Source organism: Candoia aspera, chromosome 3, assembly GCF_035149785.1.
Source record: "Candoia aspera isolate rCanAsp1 chromosome 3, rCanAsp1.hap2, whole genome shotgun sequence".
NCBI classification, from domain to species: domain Eukaryota; kingdom Metazoa; phylum Chordata; class Lepidosauria; order Squamata; family Boidae; genus Candoia; species Candoia aspera.
The window spans coordinates 194,034,901-194,045,931 of record NC_086155.1 but is presented as its reverse complement, the minus strand read 5'-3'; the positions used below and the strand labels follow the sequence as shown (position 1 = coordinate 194,045,931).

Below are 11,031 nucleotides of genomic sequence, written 5' to 3'. Positions count from 1 at the left end.
CTTGCATGCAAGCGGTTCCATCGCCCCTTAGCCCCGCCAAGGGCCGTACAGCCCCCAGCCCCGGCCGCGCCGTAGGAGAGCGCCGGCGCTCAGCCCCGGGCCCGCTCCGCGCGCCCCTTCAAACTTCCAGCGCGAGGCACGAAACGCGCCGCGGCTCCCTTGCAAAAGCCATGGGGGGAGAAGGGGGAGGCGCGCGCAGAGGAACTCCCGAGCGAAGGCCTGCCCGCCGGCCCCGGGCATCCCCGCCGCTCCAGCCCGCTCGCCCGGCTGGCCGTCGCGGCGAGGACCGCGGGAAGACGCGAGCAACTCCGCCTCGCGCGTCCCGGGGAGGAGGAGGCGGGGAGGAGGACGGGGTGGCGGGGGGGAGGTGGCGGTGGCGGCCGAGCCGGAGAAGGCGGAGCCTCGGCCGCTACGGAGGGCCGGGCTAAGGCCGTCCGCGGCCACAGGGGGACGCCTGCACTGTCTCTTTAAGGGCTCTCAGGCTGGGGTGGCGCTTTCTCTCGCTCGCTCAGGCTCCCTTTGATATTAATAGTGTTGGTATCTTGAAACTGACGTCATGCTCGAAGACGGAGGTCCTGACAAGCGATAACACTTCTGATAAAGCGCGGAGCTCCGGCGCAGCCTCCCTTTCGGGGGCTGGTTCGTTCCCCGCCAAGCCCGGCGCTCCCCCGCTTTCCTAAGCCGAGCCGGGTGCCCCGCGCTTCCCCCTGGCTCCCCTCATCCGCCGGGGGCGAGGAAGAAGGGGGGCCGGGAAGGTAGACCTTTCTTGTCTCTCCCCTCCCACCCCCTCGGCTCCTTAACCCTTTCTTCCTCCTCCTTCATCCTCCTCCTCCCTCCTCCTTTCCTCCTCCTCTCTCTCCTCCTTCCTTCCTTCCCTCTCCCCCCTCCTCCTTTCCCACCTCTTCCAAAATAATCCAAGATCAACTCTTGTTGCAAACAACAGAAAGACGGTTCATGGCGCAAGCGACGGTGCCACCATCTTTCCAGGCGCTGCGACGATTATTGCTCGTATTATTGCTGATTAATCAACAGGTAAGCCGGACCGCTGCTGCCGCTGCCCCGGCGGGGGGTCGCGTGGCGGGGACACGCTGGGGGGGAGGGGCCGGCCAGCTCCAGAGCAGGAATGGTGCGGGGTAGGGGTGTGTGTGTGTGTGTGTGAATGTGGCGTGTGCGGGGGGGGGGGAGGAGATGGAGGGGGCGCGCAGATCTTTTCCGGCTTCTGCTGCTCGCGGCGTTGGTGACGCGGGTGGCTGGTGGGCTCAGATGTTTCACTCCTCTCGGTGGCATGCGCGCCCGGGAATGGGCGAGAAAGGCAGCGGGGCTTGGGAAGAGGGGCCGGGTGGCTCGGCGCGAGTCCTTTCCTAGCGAGTTTGTCCAAAAAAAAAAAACAAACGCTGGAGCTGAGGTTCAGAGAGGGTTGCCCCCCTTTGCCCGGGTCGCTTTTGTGGTCAACCCATGTGTGGAAGCCTGGAAATAGGCGTCTTGAAAACTTGCAGTAGCCCGCTTCGCCGAGTCAGCAGGGGTCAAGTTCAGCAGTCGAGGAGAAGCGAGAGGAAAGCCCTTCCCTTCGCCCCCTCCCATTTTCTCCTCCTCCCCCCAACAAGAAAGGAACTTCTCTAGCTGTGGCTTTCCTAATTCCCCTCCCCTCCAGTGTGCACAGCTTTGATTTAATAACCCTCCATCCAGAAAAGGAGAGGTGCCCAGGTCCCCCCCCCCCATCGCCGCTTTATTTTGCTGGGTTCTTATTTTTAAACCGTATTTTTGCCAGTCTTGCGCCCAAGGCACTACTTGCTTGCCTCCCAGAAGTTAGCTCCTTCTCTTCTTGATTTTTAAATGGGAATCACGAAAATAAATCCTGGCTCAAGAGGGATTCCATCATGCAAGGTAGTAAGTCACCTCCCCCCCCCCACCCCCAGTTTTGGGTGCTTGAGATAACTTGGGTTCTGTGTGTAACTTTTGAGAGATTGGGTGAGGGGAAGAATCACAGAAGGGGGGGTACAAAACAAAAACAGGAGATGATCAATATGGAATAATGTATGCATTTATGAGATGGGGAAAGGAAAGTGATTATTTGCCAGCTCTTTTTCAGCCATGAAAAGTGACTGGATGGTAACTCCAAAGTTTTTTTCTTGAAAAAAAAAACTTTTGAAGGCTGAGAGTCCCTAGAGAGTCCCTAATCAGCTACTTCATCTATTTTTTTTCACTGATCACTCACCCCCCCCCCCCAATGAATGGAGAAGTACAAACTTCTCAGCACTTCAAGAAGAAAAGATTGTAGTAACTTCTGATAAACAGAGCGAGGAAGGTGGTGGGCTGGTTTGTTATTAAAGTCTCCAAGAAGGAGTTTTTCTTTTGGTGAGGGTGCTTTCAAACTTGACACTTCGTACCCCATGGGTCTCTTTCCCCCACCTCCCCTTCTCTGATCTCTGCCTTTGATCCTAGAAGAATGTTTGCTAGATCTCAGTAGCATTTTTAAGTTGACTGGTGCTCCTTGGGTAGGAGACTTCCCCTTTGGCGATTTATGTGGGCTCCCTTTGTTGTTCTTCTGGTAAACAGGGTGTTTTCAAAGGGGAGAAGGCTTTTATATTTATACATGTACAAATGTTATACTTGTAAAGTATTTCCCTTTCTATCAGCAAATGTCAAACCTCTGAATTTCATGGATTGAAGGGATAGATAGAAAGAAAAAAGTCAACAACCAAGTGATGGAGTAATCGGAGAGAGATCTCATAAGGACTTGCTTTCCGTTCACTGTCTTATGACAGTGAGCAAGAAATTTTGGAAAGTTGAAAGAAAATACAGTAGAGGGAATGCAAAATTGGAAGAAAACACAGTTAAGGAAAAGGCTGTGTGTCTGCAGCGTCTAGCATTTTCCTGAATACAACAGCAAGTTACTTGTAGTAGTAAACAATCACGCACTGAGAATGTCTAAAAAAAATGTTGAAGAGCTTTTAGTAAATCTTTGGCACAATATTTATATTAATAGGGTTGACATTTTAATTTGGTGTTTCATCTCCCCTGCCCCCTTTCATACACATTAAAAAGGAATCTTCCAGCCATTGCAATTGGAATAGCGTATGTATTATTTTTTCGTCACATGCGACTTGAAAAGTATTTTAAGAACAGAAATATTGGTTAAGTAAAAATCAAAAGCTCAAGTTACAAAATTAAAATGCAAATGAGCGATAAAAGTTTATTGGAGAAAACAATAAAAATGTACAGTAGGGCTTCCTGAACAGAAGGCAGCTCTTATCACCATGTTTGCAATATGTCTTATTAGGTGAGAAAGCCCTATCGAGTATTTCACCAACTCGACATCCTAGAAATCATTTAAAAAATACCTTTAAACTTTGTTTTTGCTAAGTCTTCTGGCTCATGCAAATAAACGCAAGGCTTTCATGAGAACACCAACTATTTCCTGTAAATCATGATGCTGACAAAACGGTCTGGAAATGCTATCAACATTTTGCAGGGTTTTTTTTATGACTGTAGTGAAAGTTTGTTACCAACATGGCTAACCCAAACAAATGGAACACTTTAACCCCCTCCCCCCCTTTTTTAAAAAAAGCACAGAGGGTTCATTATGTTCTTTTAAAAAGGTATAACACCAGTTAAATTGTGGATTATGCATCACCAGAGTTAGAGAAGCCTGTGCAGCTGCTTAACTTCCATCTAAATCCTGAAATCTTGTGCCCCATGTGTACAACTTAAATGTACATGATGAAATTCAGAGCTCTTTTAGAGATGGAATTCTGTCCCTATATTGCATGCTGTTTCCTGAACATTGTGGGGGAGAGTAATGAAGAAGATAAATACATTTTTTATCGGTTAGGGTTCTATAAAGTTATAACTTGAAGCCAATAAAAGTCCTCATAAATTTTCCAGCTTCCATGTCTTTGATTTAGGATGAGATGTCAGGTTCCCTTTCAAAGCCTTTGGTTTCAAACATATATGTTTTCATTTCTGGAATTCAGGCAAGCCTCACAGTGAAATTCTCTGTATGACTTAAATGGAGTTAGTTCTCTATAAAGTAGAGTAGGCTTGAGATGTAAGGCCTTGAGCCAATTTAGTCAGGAATTTTTGAATTAGCTTTTAAATGCATAAAATACGCAGTGCCTCTTTGAGATGTTTGTGGAACAGTATAGTACATACTTTATAAAGGACAAAAATAGTTAGCTTTTACGGGTGCCTATATGCATCTTTATATACACACAATATATATCTTTGTATTATTATTTTTTCTCTATAACATCTGATTTATCACTTTTTAATATGGTACTAAGCGTATCGACTCAGAAGTAAGTCCTGCTTTTATTGATGTACTCTCCTGTATGCAGAGCATTGCAGCCTTAACTAATCTTTTATGATGCTTTATGTTTGTAGTATATATGTGTGGATATACTGTATGTCCATATAGAGCATTTCTGTTCTGTAGCCCTGTTAATAAAGTAAAAACAGATGTCTTTGTAAAAGGGTTCCTTCTAGTAGTTCTTCTTTATATTTCAGCATTCGGACTATATTTTATTTTCCACGCAGATGGACGGTCTTAGGGAATGTCTTAACATTTTTCAAATATTAAGGTCAGATGAACTAATTACTTCTTGCTGTTAAGGTATATAGAGACAGTCAGCATAAATGACTCTTTCAGTTAGGAATCTGAAAAGTTAATACTTTCGGAAACTAGCTCATTTTGGGACAACATTTATTAATGGTTTTCACCATTGCCATTAGCTTGCTCCTATAGTAAAGACTTTTAAAATTGTATATCAATACATATCAAGCTATTAATATTTGACAATGAAAAGTATAACTTCCTTCAAACATGATCAGATCTTACCTGTATGATACTGGCAATACCGATTGTCATAATGGTTTATGAGTCATACAACATTTCGTTATACAGTGAAATAATTAGGGGAGTTAACAGTAAAATATTTTGACTCCATCAAGTTTGGATTTTTCAAAAAAAAAGTTGCCCAAAGAAAAGTGGAATGAAATTTCTCATGGTACGTCTAATATGCTTTGAGTTCAAACAAATTAGAAACTTGTGGGCTATGATGCTAAGAACATTTAGGTTGTTTGAAGAATATAATCAATTGAGTTTTTAAAATAAAGTTGCAAATCATCTTCCACATTAGTTTGGAATCAACTTATAAACTTCAGACCTTGGTATATTGTAATGTTTGGAGTTTTTCAGAGTAGTTAAGTGGGTACAAAGAGGCCAACCATTCCATTAGACTGATAGATTTCCAGTTGGTATTTGCCTTTAATTTCGTTTCCGCAAGAAAAGTAGTGCAGATTTGTATTTCTTGGGGCTTTGGGTTGACTTTTCTTTTCAAAATATTACATCTTACATTACAAAATATAACTGATTAAAATTAGGCCTATACATTTTTTAAAAAAAGGTGCAGGAAACACTGTTGACTACCAACATTTTTTGAGGCTGTTAAGTTAAAAAGGTTTCTATACTTGGTGATTTCTGGGATGTCTGTTGATTAAATTTCACCTGATTAATCACCTCTATTTTAAACTTTAAACTTCATTGATTGTAGGTTTATATTTCTAAGATAATAGTGGTTCTTCAGAGATATTGGTGAAGAATTCTACTTGAAAATAAAAGCATCTTTAATATTTGGCTCTTCATTTCTTCTTTGAATAGCATACTAAAAACAGGCTCCCAAATAAATAAATGTGTACCTAATACTACACCCTGCAGATTAATTCACCCTTTCTTTAGGATTAAAGAATAAGAAGAATACTTTAGGATTAGAGTATTGATTAAACTGTGAAAAGGGCTAGTTTTTTAAAATTAATTTTCAATGATTATTGAATCTTGGAAAAGTTGGAAAATGCTATTGTCCATTTTGCCTGCGTGTTGATTTTTAAAAAAAGAGCATTTAAAAAACTGCTGTATGTTTTCAACTTCCTCCTTATATATTGTTGCAACAGAATTATGATTTAGATTTGACAGTTAAAATCTCCACCCAAATATAGGCTATTTTGATAGTTTCATCACTGTTGTCAATGAAGGATAGGAAAGAAACCCAAGTGTTTTGTGAAAATTAATAAATGCTTTCTTTTTAAAAATAAAGGTTGGTGCCTCTAAATTTCAGCCAGTTTGCCCCAATACTTCAGCGTTAATTAATAGCATTTTACTCAAAAGTAAGTTGACTGTATACAGAAGACGTTTTATCCTACTTACAGTGCAAGTGCTGTTAAGTTAAATGAAAATTAATTCAGGTAACCATTAGTAGAATTTTTTAACCTGAATACATTAGAGAAACATCTGAGTGCAGAATAAGCGCCAATAAACACAGTGGGACATTCTTCTGAGTAAACACATACAGGCTTGTGCTGGGAATCCTAGCAACCTATTATCAGTCTTATCCACAAACCAGTTTATTTTCAGTAAAAAAACCAACCCCAAAACGGAATACCTTTTATAGTAATTCTGAAGTGTATTGATTTGGGTAGATCCAACAGAAATCAAATATGCCTTTAGTAGAATTGACAATCAGGTTTTTAGCAAACACTTTATAGCCAGTTTAAAAAAAAAAAAGTTGTTTTTACAATAATGCATAGAAGTATCTTCAAAGCAAACTCTTTACCCATCTTAGGTGGAGTTTGTTTTGCTGGCTAACAGCATGCTTATCCCAGACATTTTACTTGTTCATTACTTAAAATGATAGTGTGCTATGATAGTTGCAAACTTTATGGCCCAGTTACCCATTTTTATGTAGAACTGAACTCTCTTCTATGAAAACCAACCAGTTAGGGAGATGGGCTGTGGTGGGATAGTTAGAAAATCCTTGCTCATCTGATTTATTCTATTTTAATCCCCCTGCTTGTTTCTAATTCATACACTCCAGTTAATTGGTTTTATCATTTTTTTATAAGTGAATTGATTACTTGTGGTTTTGTGTTTTCTGTAACTATGCTAGCTGTCTACTGAGTTAGATGAAAATATTGTAAATGTGGTTTTACGTATTTCTCACTAAGAGTGGCCATGGAAAGCTTGCGCTGTCTAGAAGCGCGCTATATAATTTCTCATTACTTTCTAACTGGACTTGTACATGTGGTAGAATCTGTATTGCCCCAGCCCTAAGAAATACCAGTTAATGTTTCTAAGCAGAAAACACACAAACACACATTATGAGATGAGATGGGATTTCATGGGGTCTATTACTTACTAAAGAGCTTTCTATGTTAGAGGATTCATTGAGGCAGCTAGATGCAGTTAGCTGAACATGTTCAGTCCTTCTAGTTTATGTATAACTAGTTATATATATATAAACTAGAATTTCATTCATATATATATATATATATATATATATATATATATAAATAAAAAACTAGAATTTCATTCTCTCCAATTTCCAATCTGTAGAATTTCCTGTATAAGAAATTGTTTGCCTTCTAAATACAGATCTGCTTCTTTCCCCCCTCTGAGATGTATTTCATAAAATATTTCTATTTTTTTTTTCCAAAAGTAGCAGGCACTTTTTATAAATCTGGCAACCAACCCTTTATAAGAGGGGTAGACACCTTCCTTGGTGGCTTTATTTATACAAGAAGGAAACTTTCGCTCGCTCTCTTTCTTTTGGTCTTTCTCGCTTGTTTTCTTTAGGCCGACTGACGTAATGCTAAACTTTGCTTTAAAAGAACAGACAGAAGTAATTGGTAGCTTTTAACTTTTAATACTGTTCAGGATTTGTTTTAGTGGCCTAACTGCTATTTTGTTTAAAGAAAATTCAAGAAAAACTGGGCTTGAAGCCTGAAGAAGGACCCTTTTGATGCAGTTATTTTTAATTCTTGTTATTGTTTTTTTTTTTAAATGCCTTCCTGATGAGCTTTGCTATAGTTCTCAAAATGTGCTTTTGTGAATGCCAGTGCATTTCAGGTTATGGCAACATAAGCTACTTGGAAAAAAAAAAGCAAAGTGTCCCCGCAAAGTTTTGAAATTCATTATTGCTTCTCCCTCCCTTCTCCTCCTCCTCCTCCTCCTCCTGAACCTGAGAATTTATAAGTGATTGGATTAGTCATTTCTCTCAAACCAACTAAGATTCCTCTTTTGAAACAACAAAATTTTTTTTTACACCTGTTAACTTAATGTAAGCAAAAAGCATGTAAACAGAAGTAGAGGGAGCATTGCAAAGAAAAAGGGCCATTCAATTTCCCTTCAGCCAAACACAATTAAAATAAATGCATTAATTCTTCCTTCTTCTCTTCTTTGTTCCATTCCCACTCATTTAATAACCTTTTTCACCATGCAAAGTTGATAATTTCTGAGAAAGAGAATAGTTAGTTTAAAATACACTGCATATAATGGTGTTCGTCCTGATAAATCCTATACAATTTTCAAATAGTGTATTTATGTTACATTCTACAGTTAGACTTTTCACACCAACAGCAATATCTCTCTGTACCCAGATTAGACAAGAGGCAACTTGGTGAAGCTGATGTTGGTGCGACTTCATATGTTGGCAAACCTGAGTTATCTGTCAAAGGGCAAGCCAGCTTCTGCCAGTTTTTCCTTCCTTCAGGGGAGGTGCTCCACCCAATCAAAGGGACTCCGCCCAAAGTAGAAAACTATAATTCAGTGGCACCACTCTTTCAAATGTCAGCTCTCCCTACGCTTCAGTCCCTACACTTAACTTGTCTCAATCTTTACTTTCATTTCAACACCATTCTATTCAAGAACTTTTTTCTTCTCCCGAAGATGTTTCTCTAATTCTCATTTAGAGGGATAACTTATTTCTGTGCTAGTACTCTAGCTTTATGTTCCATGGGTGAATGTAATTCCATATTTTTTTAGAAAAGATTTTCAACTATATTTTAGGTTATAAAAGTTTATTATTAAAGCCATTTAATTGTATTATAAAACCTAAAAATGTAGTTGGAGAGGCTTTCTAAGGTTTTTGTTCATGCAGTCACATCAAGAGTCTTCAAGGCTTGAACTCATGCATATGGCTTAAGTTCCTCTCTTTTCCTTGAAGGCTATGGGAAAGACCTGTTTACTCCTGGTCTTTATATTGACTGATTTATAGATCAAGCTGTACATGCAATATTGTTTGGTATTTAGTATCTGGTATTTAGATCCAGTATTTCAGGTAGATGGATAGATATCTACAGGTATTACTTTTACTTGATTTGATATTTACTTTTTACAAATTTGGTAACAGTCTAATTCCCAAAATTAAAGATAATATAACATTTCTGCTCTAGTCTTGAAATAGACTAGATTCTGGATACAGGGTTTTAGTAAAATTGAACTGGGGTTATTCTGAGTATATTCAATATTGAAAGTGATTGCATTCTCCCATTTTGTAGAGAACATAAGTTGTCCCCCTTTTCAAGCAAAAAATAGGTGAGAAATGATGGGAAAATTTAGTTTGTGCAAAAAATATAGAATAAGAATGCTATTCTCTTTCCAGGATTGATAGTTTATTTGTGAGGCTCAAACTCTCTAAGTGGAAGATGATGTAAAAAGTTCATCAGTCGTGTTTAAGTTCCTGTATAAGATTTACTTAAACGCTGTGTTTCAGTTTTGCCTCAAACCATTTCAAACTACCTCTGGATCCAAGATTCTACCATTTCTGGGTTCCTGAGAGATTAAGTATGACAGTTTCTATTATATAATGAACAGCAGCATTGTTTGAACAAAGGTAACATATTTTGATTTGCGTACATATTTTCCTCTGGCATTTGGCAGTAGTATTCTCTAAAGTGGAAGGATTTAAATATCCAACTTGGTTTGGAACATATAGTACAGTCGCTAGTGTGGTTTTTAAATCATGGGATCTTTCCTTTATTGTGTGCATGTACTGAACTGTATGTAGACAGAATACACTGTAGATTTCTTTCTCCCATGCCTAAATGTATACTCTTATACTATTATAGGCTTTGTATCTACCCATTTGCAATATTTACAAAGATCCCTAAATTTAATTTCAGTATTAGTTTCATATTTCAAGTTTTTATGAAAATAGCAAGTGTAGAATGAGTACATCAAAACTTTCCAATTAGTGGCATGGTTACTGAAAGCCGTATTGAAATGTATCCTTGTTTTTCTCATCAAAGTTTCAGAATTATTATTAGCAACTCTGGCAGCTTGTTATCCACCATAACACTGATATTATTTTACATTTTTTAAAAAAATACATGATTTTTCATACCACAACAGCCACACAGAGTTGGTAAATACATAGAGATTGGTTGTGGAAAAAAATAAAGGACCCAGAGAAGCTGGCATAGGACGGTACATGTTTGTGTGCTTGTATACTTATATGCCTGATGTCAAAAACAGATCAGTTTAACATGTAGGACATTGTTTAGAGTTAAATAGACTTAACCAATCACTTTTTAAAATAGGTAAACAGATTTCCCCTTGTTGACCTCTTTAGACAAAAATCTGAGAAGAGTGATGAGTTTTCTGTTTGCCCTGAAGGTCAGATAGCTTTGACTCCATTGGAGAAATAGGAAGAGTGAATTCCGGAATGAATAGCTCTCTTCAAAAGCAAGTTCTGCCACCAAAACTCCAGATGTTCAGATTGCTGTAGCACAGCTTCTTCTGGATATATGCCAGAGATCTTCTTTTATCAAAGACAGCATCACAAAAATCTTGCATTAATGCCATTGCTCATTGAACTAACTGTAGAGTGGTCATTATTATATTATGCTGCAATTTGCATATTCTATATTTTTTGAGTTATTATTTGGTGTAAATTAGCCTCATGGGTGCCTGTGGGACTCTAGGAATGTTGCTATATAAGTATGAAAATAAATGAAAACAAAAGATGTAGGCATCTAAATTACACATTCCATAGTTCCAACTGTAAGAAATCTCTATTAATTTAATATTGGTTCTGACAATTTCAGATGCAGTATTACATGCATAAATATAATGCCAGGTGCATATCAGGTTTTTTTGTTTTTGTACGAAGGTGGGATTTGTACTGAAATCCTTCTTTAGGTACTATAAGTAAGTATTATGGTGTTTCAATGCAAGCATAATTTGAGGGGTTAATAAAA

At 39.1% G+C, this 11,031-nt stretch overlaps 1 protein-coding gene across 2 annotated transcripts in view; it reads left to right on the top strand.

Annotated features, from left to right (window-relative positions):
• Nucleotides 1-582: 582 nt before the first annotated feature.
• TRPS1 (transcriptional repressor GATA binding 1) overlaps nucleotides 583-11,031 on the top strand; it is a 273,811-nt gene continuing 263,362 nt past the window's right edge. For both annotated transcript variants that reach the window (XM_063299607.1, XM_063299608.1), the window contains exon 1: nucleotides 583-1,032. The gene's annotated coding sequence lies outside the window, so the exon portion shown is untranslated. The remainder of the gene's footprint in view (nucleotides 1,033-11,031) is intronic.